Here is a 12,630-nt window from a genome sequence, read left to right as displayed (position 1 = left end):
GGAAGCTGGGGAAATTCCTGTTTTCTAAAATTGCAAGCTGCAACACATTGCTCACTTTCTTTATTCATTCATCCATGTGATGTGGGTGTCACTGACTAAGCCAACATTTATTCTGCATTCAGAGTTGTCCTTGAGAAGGTGGTGGTGCCTTCCTGAACCATGCTGGTTCATTTGTCATGAGGAAGCAAGTTCCAGCTTTTTTGTCAAGCAGGACTGAAAGAACAGTGATATGCTTGCAAATCTGGATGGTGCTTGGTTTGGATAGGAACTTGTAAGTGGTTGTGCTGGATCTTGTAGATAGTATACACTGCTGAGCGACAGAGATGAAGGGAGTGAATGTTTATGGACGTTGTACCAATCAAGTGGGCTGCTTAGTTTCCGATGGTGGCAAGCTTCTTGAGTATCGTTTGAGCTGCATCCATAGAAAGTGGGGATGGTGATCTGACCCTTGGGAGTCAGAAGGTGAGTTACTCCCGGCAGGATTCCACATTCTGAAGAAATCATACCAGACTCAAAATCTTATTTCTGTTTCTCTCTCCACAGATGGTGCCATATCTGCTGAATTTCCAACATCCATAGTATTTTGCTGGTGCAAAAAATGATTGTTTTAATTTACTTATTACAGTCTAGTGAACCTAAACTATCTATTGTTACTTTAGTTAATTCTAACCTGATTAAATTAAATCTCTGCAACTGGTGGATGCAAAATTTCCAATAATTCCATGACATAAGACATGATCAAGAATTTTGTTAGGATGTGGATGAATGATTGACAGGGATGAGCTTAGCATTTTGTCACCTTTGTCCTTTCTTCAAAGTTTCACAAAGGCATCCATCATGGATCTTGCACCAGTGTCTGATTTACTGTATCATGATATATGCGAAGTGACATACTATCTACAGTGAAAGTAATGAGCCAGATGTCCGTTCAATACCAAGGGAAGGCTTTGTCTCCTTGCTGACAGTCTTCAGCAGAATGCTACATAGTTGTGCCAAGACGTTAGTAAACATGAGATATTTTCTGACTTCAGAGAGACAGCATACTGTTTATTTGACCTAGCCAAGACATTTTAGCCAGATCCAATATTAAACACCTCTTTGAAAGTATACCACTCATTTCAAAATAGATTTAGTGCTTCAAGATAATATTTTTGTATCAATAAATAAAAATGGCTGTGATCTTTTTAAGACAAATGTCATTATCTTTGAGGATTTTTGATAGATATGAAATAATGTGAGAATTTGAACATGCAGTCTGTTCTGTTATAACATGGTAGTTGTGTTCTCGTGTTATAGAAAATCACGCTTTATAGAAAACTGGAGCCAGTGGGAAAAACAGGGTTGGGGTGAACCACCAAAAATATCCGAAAAGGTTGAGATAAAATAGTAGTTAGCTTACCACAAACAATAACACAGTCTATAGTAGTTAGCTTAACACAAACAATAGCACAGTCTAAAAAATGCGAAACTCATATATTTTAATGAAATAATATAAAAGTTTTAACTTTAAAGGGTTTCTGAACTTGCAGAGATACTGTATGTTTTAAGAAAGGGACTGAGGGTCATCATCAGTACCATCCTTCCTTTCAGGTGCAGTTCTGGGTGCAGGGTTACAGCAAAAGAAAATATTTAGTCCAGAAATGGATGGCTGTGGTTCATTATCCTCAGAATATTTACTGGGGGTTGGCTTAAAAAAGGCATTTAATTTTTCGCCATTTTTCTACTTTCATGAAGAAAATGTTCATAAGGTGCCAGCTAAAACTTTATGCCACTATCTGTTATCTTGCTGCATTCTGCACTGTAGTCATTGTCTTCTAAGAGCTGCAACTGCTTCTCAACTTCCCCCAGGATAGAAGACAAGAGAAGTGGGAAGGCCTCGTGGTGCTGCATCCTGGGCTTCATCATCTTCATCTCAAGCTTCGATTTCCCCCATAGCAACGAATTGTTATAGATCAGCTGTGGAGAGGTCTTTACAAAGGGACTCAAGTAGCTTCTCGACATCCTCAGTCTCCACTTCTTCAAATCCAACTTGTTTTGCACGAGTGACACAATGCTCTTTGATTGTTGGAAGCTCCTCTGATGATTCAATGTCTTTAAAGTCATGAAGAAAATCTGGGAGAAGCTTCCACCAAGCTGCATGCAAACAGTCCTTACTGACACCAATCCAGGCTTCCACAATGATGTCAATAGCATTCTGAATGTTAAAGCTCTTCCAAAATTGAAGAATATTGTTTCATTATCTCCCTCAGTAGCTGCAATCAGCTTGATGAATGGTTGCCTTAAATAATAAGCTTCAAAAGCTGCTATTGCACCCTGGTCCATGTGTTGATAGAGAGACGTTGTGTTCAGAGGTAGAAATAGCACCGAGATGTTCTCAGAAAGCTCACCAATGGTGGGAGGATGGGTTGGTGCATTATCCAGAATGAGGAAAATCTTGAAATCCAAACTTTTTCTTCTGCATTAACTTTTAAAAACATCCTTGAAAATATCAATAATAAGGTCAGAGAAAATTTGCCCCATCATTCAATTTCTTTTGCTTGACCTGAAATAAACACCAAAAGTGGACTTAAGGTAACCTTTCAGAGTGGTACATCACCACAAGCTTAAGCTTTAAGTCTCCACTAGCATTGGCAACCAACAACACAGTCTTAAGCGTGCTTCATTCTTAGAAATGTAGGTTCTGCGTGGCATTCATTTCCAGTATAAACCTGTTTCATCCAATGATTAGATCTAAGGTGTAGCCTTCTTCCTCAATCAATGTTTTCACCACAGGAGGAAATGACAACACACGTTCCTCATCAGCACTGGCAGCTTCACCACGTAACTTTAAGTTATGAAAGTGAAGCAGTTCTTAAATCCAGCAAACCAGCCACACTGAAGGTAGGCACATCTGCAAGATTTTCAGCTTTTCTCCTTAGGTTCTCATAAATTGATAAGGCTTTCTGTTTTATGGTGAGAATAGGTGTGCCAGATTGCTTTCTCGATTGCTCCATCTCCTCAAGTTCCTTTGTTTATGATGTTACAGACATGCTAGCACTCAGACTTGTTCCAGCAATGCAGCTTGTTTTAATTCTTTCTACATTGTCTCTAATGGTGCACAGCATAGACTCCTTTATACCTGTTGCACGAACAATATCACATACTCTTTCATTACACTCAAAACAGAGAATGTCAGAGAATGATAGAGATATACAGCATGGAAACAGACCCTTCGGTTGAACTCGACCGGATATCCCAACCCAATCTAGTCCTACCTGCCAGCACCCAGCCTATACCTCTCCAAACCCTTCCTATTCACTTTCCCATCCAGATGCCTTTTAAATGTTGTAATCGTATTAGCCTACACCACTTCCTCTGGCAGCTCATTCCATTCCACGTACCAACCTCTGCATGAAAAGGCTGCCCCTTGATCTCTTTTATATCTTTCTCCTCTCACCCTAAGCCTATGCCCTCCAGTTCTGCACTCCGCCACGCCACAGGGAAGAGACTTTGTCTATTTATCATATCCATGCCCCTCATGATTTTATAAACCTCTATAAGGTCACCCTCCAGCCTCCGACACTCCAGAGAAAACAGCCCCAGACTATTCAGCCTCTCGGTATAGCTCAAATCCTCCAACCCTGACAACATCCTTGTAAATCTTTTCTGAACCCTTTCAAGTTTCACAATATCCTTCCAAAAGGAAGGAGACCAGAATTGCACACAATGTCCTGTACAGCCGGAGCATGATGTCCCAACTCCTGTACTCAATAAAGGAAAGCATACCAAATGCCTTCTTCACTATCCTATATACCTGCGACTCCACTTTCAAGGAGCTATGAACATGAACTCCAAGGTCTCTTTGTTCAGAAACACTCCCTAGGACCTTACTATTAAGTGTATAAGTCCTGCTAAGATTTGCTTTCCCAAAATGCAGCACCTTGCATTTATCTAAATTAAACTCCATCTGCTACTTCTCAGCCCATTGGGCAACTGAAGATGTTACCTAGTAGGGTGACAAAATGTCTGGAAATGAACCTTCAAGCTCAACGAGCAAACCTACATGTGGGCGGCATGGTGGTACAGTGGTTAGCACTGCTACCTCACAGCGCCAGAGACCCAGGTTCAATTCCCGCCTCAGGCGACTGACTGTGTGGAATTTGCACGTTCTCCCCATGTCTGCGTGGGTTTCCTCCGGGTGCTCCGGTTTCCTCCCACAGTCCAAAGATGTGCAGGGTCAGGTGAATTGGCCTTACTAAATTCCCCGTAGTGTTAGGGAAGGGGTAAATGTAGGGGTATGGGTGGGTTTCGCTTCGGCGGGTCGGTGTGGACTTGTTGGGCCCAAGGGCCTGTTTCCACACTGTAATCTAATCTAATCTAAATCTAAATCTAAAACCTCAACCTGAACTACAAATCTTCTCAAAAAAGTCGCTAATGCAACCTCTCTTCGTTTGTCTGTCCTGCCATTGCAGGATTCAGCCTGGAAAACCTTTACTGCACTCCCTCTGTAGCAAGAACATCCTTCCTTAGAGAAGAAGACCAACACTCAGGAGGATGAACTGCAAGTGAATGAATTCATCTGACCTTTTGCTGTGGTAAAGACACAGGAAAATCTGGAAAAACTGGGTCAGGACAGCAACTTGATTTGTTTTATACTCCAGCTTATTCTCCTCGGTCTGGATTGAGAAAGTGACAACCCACCTGGAAAAGGCAGGCAGGAAAATAAGATAGTTAAGGCCTGAAATAATGGTCATTTCCAAAGATGGAGCCAAATTTCCTCATGCCATATAGTTGCTGTACTGTGTCAGATTTTAGGCAATGCCTCAAAGTCAGCTTTGCAGTGGCACTGTAAGCTGGGAAACATTTGAAGCTCTATTATATTTTGCTCTTTGCTGTCCCTGGCAACTTACAATATTTTACCTGGGTGGAAGTGTTATCTTTTGTGTACATGTTCAAATACTGCTGCCTGTGCTGTCTGCTTAACAAATTATCAAGGCTTTGACCTTAATGTTTCAAAAACCTCAGTGATTTGTACAAACAGGTTTCGCAATAATAAAACTTCCTTGAACACTGTTTTCATATTATTTTATGATCTGCATTGTTCCAACAACAAGGACTCAATATTTCAAGAACTCTAGTTGATGTCTTAAAGTTTTATATAGATTCATCATTATCTTGAAGCTTTTGTATTCTATACTTCTTGTGATAAGGGAGAAATCCATTACTTTTTCTGGCTTTATCAACCGAGGTGCTGTCTTTAATGTCTGCACATCTAAAGTCACAAATCCTTCTGTTGTTCTCAACATTAATCATACTGTCAATCAGAATATAATTGCTGCAATTGTTTTCATAAACTTGCATTACTTCACTTTTACTGATATGAAAATCCATTTAACATTTCTTTACCATTCCTTTTTTTTGTCAATTATCCTTTGCTACTTTTTTTGGACTTTTAAAGAATTTCCTGCTATTTTGGCATCATCTCAAAATGTCAACTCCATTCTTTCTCTGATTATATGTAAATTAATATGCACACTGAGGAGAAGACATTGAAGTCTTCAATGAACACCACTAAATGGATAAGTTTGAAAACAACTGCAGGATGTTCCCATTTATGTCGCACTGCTAATTGAGCGCACAACTTTACAACATAAAAAGGTCTGATTTGAACACATTAAAGGAGATTTATTGCAGTAATTTGAAGGCAGAAATACTTGAAGCAGAACATCACTAGGGCTGTCACACAGATGACACAATGTTGACAAATACAAGAGGCATCAGATAATATCAAATCATTGGTGTCTTCTGATCTGTTTACATAATTATCTTAGTCACTCTATGCTTTTCTCAGTTTCAACCAAAAGACTAATTTTTCAATTCACTGCCCACATGAGTACTGGTCAACTCACTTGATCTCTTAATCCATTGTCAGTGAATAAGAATGACCAAACTTAATACATCAGCACTAAATTATCCTTTCTTCGTGACTTTAACCTCGATCAAGCACAAAAAAAACCCAATGATTCGACGATAGATGCATCTCTTATTGTCATCCAGCAAAGTTCAAAGTGCATTCAACTCTACCGTGAGTATCCAAATGTTTTCTTCTTTTATTTGAATGATTCTCCGAGGTGCATGAGCAGTGCTCAATTTGCTGGTTGGTTGCATATGTTCTGTAGTAAATTTTGGGATTAATTATGGGTCTTTACTCATGAGAGCTAGCTTCCAGCACAGAAAGGTTAACATATCTGTTCTGAAGATTATTTTTTTCACATCCTTTTAACAATGTAAAAATAATTTTGACTCTTTAAAGAAACAATGGAGAGAGTGGAATAGCACTTGTGTTAACGATGTAACTGACACCAAGAGCTGTATCAGTAGATTATTCCTACATTTGTCCTATGCATACTTGCTTTTACCTATAAAATGATACTGGCTGCAACATAAAGAAGAGTTGAGTAGATTATTGAGATTAATGTGAGGGAATATATCCACACATCACATCTGACATCTATCGCTCCACCAATCTCTCTTATTCCTTTATGCACCACACCTCCATGACTAATTCTGCAGCATGCAGTGACTGTCAGACCTTACATCGACATCTCACAAACAAATGTCTTTCAACATGTTCAAATGGACACCTCCCCCAAACTCCATAAATTAAGGTTATTTAACTGCACAGGCACATGACTCACAAAATAATTGGTAAAGTAATATGAAACAAAGAACTGTGGATGGTGGAGGTCTGAAACAAAAAACAGAAACTGCTGGAGAATCTCAGCATGCTGGCAGCACCAGTAGTGAGAAAAACAAGGCAAACATTTTGAGCCCAGTGACCCTTAATCTGAAAATATTTTGCCCACTACTACTCTCTTCCAGCAGAAAATGGCCCTGGAGAACTGGTGAACTCAAGGACAAATGGAAGCCACATAGAAATTTTGTGATAATACCACAAAATCAGAATCCAGAAGAGAAATCCAGCTTTGAGCTGTAACAGAGAGAGAAAAATAAACAATTCCACATTGAGCTTCAAGACCCCAGCAACTGAAAAAAGCTGAAACTAAAAATCCTAGTTCAGTGGGAGATTGACCCTACCCATTCAGGCTGCTTCTATTGTTTCATTTTTTAAAATAAAAAACCCAAGGCCTCACAAGCTGTTTACGTTATTGGCTTTGAGCAGACCAGTGGCACCTCTGTCTCAACCTTTCTTCATAAAAATAAGATTATATACACCTCTTAAAGCCATATTATTGGTATACCTTCCCCTGTAAAAAGAACCATTAATATACAAAGGCGGTCTTATTTTAAAAAAACTTTAGTCTAATACTATATCTATATTCACTCTAACCATGCAAACATTCACTAGTACACTCCATTTCAATCCACTTTCTTTACTAGCTACTGAACACCTCAGTCTTCATTCATCAAAGTCACAAGAATGCATCTGCAATTGCTTTCTCTCATCCTGCCGCACGTATAATTTTCAAATTGAATGAATGCAATAAGAATCTCCATCTAAATAGTCTGATATTTTTATCCTTAAATCTTATAAAATCTTTAAAGGGTTATGATCAGTATATATAATGTCTCAGATACATTACTGGCAATATAAACATTGAAATGTTGCAACGCCAAGGTCTCCTTCTCAATTGTGGAAACTTTCTGTTGATGATTATTCAATTTTCTGCAAAAATACTCAGCTAGTCTTCCTAATTTCTCATTGTCATCTTGCAAGAGTGTAACACCGACACTCACATCACTCACATCGATAGCCACTTCGAATGGTTTTGTGTAATTAGGTGTGGCTACCACTGGAGCAGAGGTTAACACAACCTTCTGCTGTCAAATGCCTTCACACATTTTTTCATCTACTGAAATTTTCTACTTCATTAGAAAACAAATCAGTCACTGAAACAAACACACTGTTAAAATTCATTACAAACTTCTGATAAAAAACCACTCAGTCCCAGGAATTGTTGTACTTCCGTCTTCATTAATGGTGTGGGAAAATCCCCAGTAACCTTTGTTTTCACATCCCACAAGGACATTTGTACCTGTTCAATGACATGGTCCAGTAACATGACTTAGGCTTTTGTGAACTCTTAGCCCCGTTTATCACCAAGCCTGTCTCCCAAAATCAATTGAATAATTCTGATAGATGTTCCAAATGTTCCTTCCATGTGTGACTAAAAATCACAGATCGTCAATGTACAACACACAATTGAATAATCTCAAAATTACTTTATTGCTTGATCTTTGAAAATGGCTGACACATTTTTCATACTAAATGGCATGATTTTAAACTGTTGGTTGTCTCATCTTCTCAAAACCGTCTTCCAAATGTGGAATATAATATGAATCAGATTTTGTAACTACATTGACTTTGCGGTGGTCCATAAATAATTGTTGGGTACCATCAGTTTTGGCACTATTACTATGGGTGAGCTCCATTTGCTGCAACTCACTTCAATTATGTTGTCTTTGAGCTTGCATTCAATTTTGTTCTGAACCTTTGCCAACTTTAGAGGGTTAAGTCTATAAGGATGTTTCTTAATTGGAACAGCATTTCCTCGGTCAACATCATGTATGATTAGATTATTAGATTCCCAGCGTATTCCCACATATCTCCCCATATAACAGCAATAACTCTTGCAAGTCATTACGATTTTTCTCTGGAAGTAATTCAATAATTCATTCCAATTTTGCAAACTTCCTCATTGTCTAATTTAATTTGACAAGTATCCACTTCATTTGAAAACAAATAGTTTAAACATCCGAACTTGGTTCTTCACTCTGTGTTGGAGCCAGTAACACTTTTTCCATTTGCTTTCTTTCTCTGTTAAAATACCTTTTGAGCATATTCGCATAACACTCTCTGTGATATTTCTTTCTAGCCAGTGTTCTTATCAAATAGTTCACCTCACTCAATTTCCTTTTGATTTGATAAGGGCTGCTAAATCTTGCCTTTAAAGGTTCGCCAACTACTACACTTTGTCTCCACTAAAACAATTATGAATTTTTGACCTTGTTTCTGCTTCTTGTTTTAACACATGCTATATTACTTTCAAATACTGTCTAGCCAACTCACCTGCTCTATTTTTAACCTTTCCTTAAAATTTGACACAGAGTCCAAACATGTGATCTCTGAACCCTGACTCACCAATTTTACTTCAGTTGCTTTCAGATGTTCTCTTACCTCATGCCTAAAAATGAATTAAAATTGACTAAATTTAGTTGAATTATTAGGTGCATCCCTAATGAAACATATAAATGGCATTTCTTTCTCACAGTCCTCAGGATAGTCTTGACTCTAAGCTTTCAATATGGTCTTTAAAGTTTGATGCCACTGTTCTAATACTCTCTGTGATTCTGGATGGTACTGGATTTGAATTGTTTTATTTCTAAACTATCTGTAACTTCCTTGCATAATTTTGATGAAAAATTTGACCCATGACCTGATTGTATTTCTGTGGGTAGTCTATAGCTCATAACAATTTTGAGTAATTCTCCTACAGTACTTTTAGTTGTGATACTGCATAACGGAAATGGCCTCTGGAAATCTAGTAAACACCCATCCATATGGTTAATACTGATTCCCACTTTTTGTTTCAGGTAGGTGTCCAATGTAATCAATTAAGACTCTTGCAAAAGGTTCCTTATCTGACATGTATGACATGGCTGGCAAAATTTAACAACAGCCTGATGCAGTCTAGGCAAATCAAAAATGTTTTTTTTATATTTTGATTTGAGTTTTATTTACTCCAAAATTGGCTCCTATTAGTAATTCATGTTCTACACACAATATCTCTTTTCTATAATCTACCAGTAATGCAACTTGATGAACCTCTGCCCATTTTTCATCCATCTGAACATGTGATGGCCTCCATTTCCTTATCAAGACTTCATTTTTAAGACAGTAACATTCTGAGATACACTCAGATTCTGCTTCTGTGTATGCTTTTTATCATCAGCTATATCATTACAAAGGATCCACAAATTTCTCCATTACTCCAAAGACCACCTCACCACTTTTCACAGGCTCTTCAACCTCAATTTATATAACCGCTCTTCTCGCCATGAATTCCACATATAGTCAGTTCTTCAATGCAAACTGGCTTTAACATGATTGAAGAATTTGTTTATAGAACATGAACTTTGTTTACCTGAATTGGCTATAATGCGATTCTGACCCCATTAGTTTAAATGATGCTGCTATTGCATGATTTTCCTATAAAGTGAGATCACACCAGAAAGGAACCATCACATTCTATCAGACCCAACTGCATTACTATGTTTTCTAGCAATACTCCTTTTGACTTACATATCTCCTTATGGCTCATCACCAAAGATTGACTTGCTCCTGTATCTCTTAAAATCTTAAATTTCTTGATGTACTCGTCCTGGCATACCTGAGTAAACCTTGCCCACTCGAAAGTAAATTCCTTAAAGAGATCTGGCACTTTTTTCTCAACCAAATCCTGACGCAGTTGTACATTCAATTGCTTTCCTTTACCAATTCCACAAAACTTACTGGCTTATCCTATTTTCCGACATCCATCTTCCCAATGCTTTTTCTAAACCACCAACACTGTGACATCATGTGGCCTACTTTATTGCAGTGAAAACACCTGAGCATTTTTATTTCTCTTTTCCTGCTCATGTGTTTCCATCTTATCCAGTGGTAAACTATCTTTACTGTATTCAATTAGATGTCTTTTCCCCAACTTCTATCCCTCCCATAATGAAATTTATGTTGGAAGTCAAACTTGAAGCAACTCATAATCATCTGCCATTGCTGTTGCTAATCTTGCAACCTTAACTCTCTGCTTGTCCACATGACTTCCCATTACTTCATGAAGTGAATTTTTGAATCATCTCTCGAAGAGCATCAGTTATTCGATCTACATTCAATGCCTTTATCCACTTATCAAAATTACTTTGTTTGATCCTTTCAAACTCTATGAATGTTTGACCAGGTTCCCTCCTTAGTTTTCTAAAATGTTGTCTGTAGACTTCTGGTACCAGTTCATATGCATTTAAAAGGGCTTTTTTCACTTCATCATACACCCCAGATATCTCCTCTGGTAGCGATGCAAATATCTCACTAGCTCTACCTACCAACTATGTATGAATCAACAATGTGCACATGGTCATTGATCATTTCATTTATTTAGCCACTTTTTCAAACAAAATGAAAATGGCTTCTACAATCTTCTCATTGAATTAGGCAAAATTTGGATATATGTAAAAAGATCCTCACCAGGCCTTTGGCTATGATACGATTGCTCTCCATCACTGACCTCATCACTACTCCTACCTTTCACCTCTATCTCTGTCATTTTAAATCAACTTTGAGTTTTCAGTTCCAATCTCCAAATTTCAAAAAACTCTCTCTTTCTCCCTTTCTTCTCTCTCTTTCTCCTGTTTTTTTTTTTGGCTTTTCGTTTTTTTCTGCCAGGGCTATTCTTTCTTTTTCTTTTTCCTTTGCTAGAGTTAATCTCTCCTTCTGCTTTCCTTTCATTTTCAATCATGTCAAACTGTTTCATGTCTTTTTCATGTTCAAGCTGCTTTATTTGCAACTGAATTTTAGCCATTTCCAAAGAATCTGATGACACTTCTTCCAATCCTAAATGATGAGCCATTGCTGCAATCATCTCCCCTTTTCTCATTTACAAAGGCAATCCCAACTCCAGCTTGTCTGCTAATTCCTGAAGCATTGCCTTGCTCACTTTCTGTAAAACTGCTGAAATGACTTCTTCCACCGCCAGGAAACTCATAGTGGCTGAAAGAGCCATTACTGCTCAAGGTGCTACTTTATTAAAACAACCAAATTCAACACCCAAAAAGAGAAGACCAAAACTTACCACTCACTGTCTTTGAGACCAATAATACAAAACCCAAGCTGGAATTAGAAATTTTGATCCTGACAAGAGCCCTAGGTAATTACGGATCAGACCAAAATGCCTCAAAATATTTAAGAAGGTAACTTAGACCCTAACCTTTTCTTATTTTAAAGGTAAGTGTAAGGCATTACATTCCAGATGCAATTCAATTAGTCAAACTACTTGACATTAAACAAAACACATTTTGTATTTACATGACAGCTAAAAAACAGACAAAATAAAAATAAATAAAATAATTGGCTTAACTGCCACCCTATTGAAATGCTTAACAGATTATTATATATATGAACTAAAACTAATTAACTGTTCCATTAGAGCAGCATCCCATGAACAGATCCTTGGCAAAGTCAAATTCAGTAAAATAGATTGTCTTACGTTCAATTCTAGCAGCAGGAACAGACCTCCAGCTTTTACCTGTAACAGAGAGGGCAATAAGAGTTTTCAGATCTATCTTCAAGACCCCAGTAAATGCAGAAAACTAAAACTAAAGGTTTTGATTCTGTGGGAGCTTGACCACACGAATTCAGGCTGCTTCCATTGTTCAATTTTTTTACAAATTGTTTACCTTATTGTCTTTGAGCAGACCAGTAGCACTTTTGTCTCAGCCATCTCTTGAAGTCACAGTATTATCACAACACATAGATAGATGGAAGGACAGCTAACATGAAAGAAACAGAGAGCCTGCAGTAGGGTTTGAACAGGCTAGGAGTGTGGGCAAAGAAGTGGCAGATGGAATACAATGTGG

The 12,630-nt window shown here is 38.0% G+C and overlaps 1 long non-coding RNA gene across 1 annotated transcript in view; it reads right to left on the bottom strand.

Moving 5' to 3' along the window:
• Positions 1–12,301, bottom strand: part of LOC148151962 (uncharacterized) — a 212,917-nt gene extending 200,616 nt beyond the window's left edge. Inside the window, exon 1 of the long non-coding RNA XR_015759170.1 lies at positions 12,261–12,301. This is a non-coding gene — a long non-coding RNA (uncharacterized LOC148151962). The remainder of the gene's footprint in view (positions 1–12,260) is intronic.
• Between the last annotated feature and the right edge of the window lie 329 nt (positions 12,302–12,630).

This window comes from Chiloscyllium plagiosum, unplaced genomic scaffold (assembly GCF_037043375.1).
Source record: "Chiloscyllium plagiosum isolate Xiang-an unplaced genomic scaffold, Cpla_swu_hap1 HiC_scaffold_2, whole genome shotgun sequence".
NCBI lineage: Eukaryota > Metazoa > Chordata > Chondrichthyes > Orectolobiformes > Hemiscylliidae > Chiloscyllium > Chiloscyllium plagiosum.
Note: the sequence above shows the minus strand (reverse complement) of the source record. Positions and strands in the feature narration are given on the sequence as shown.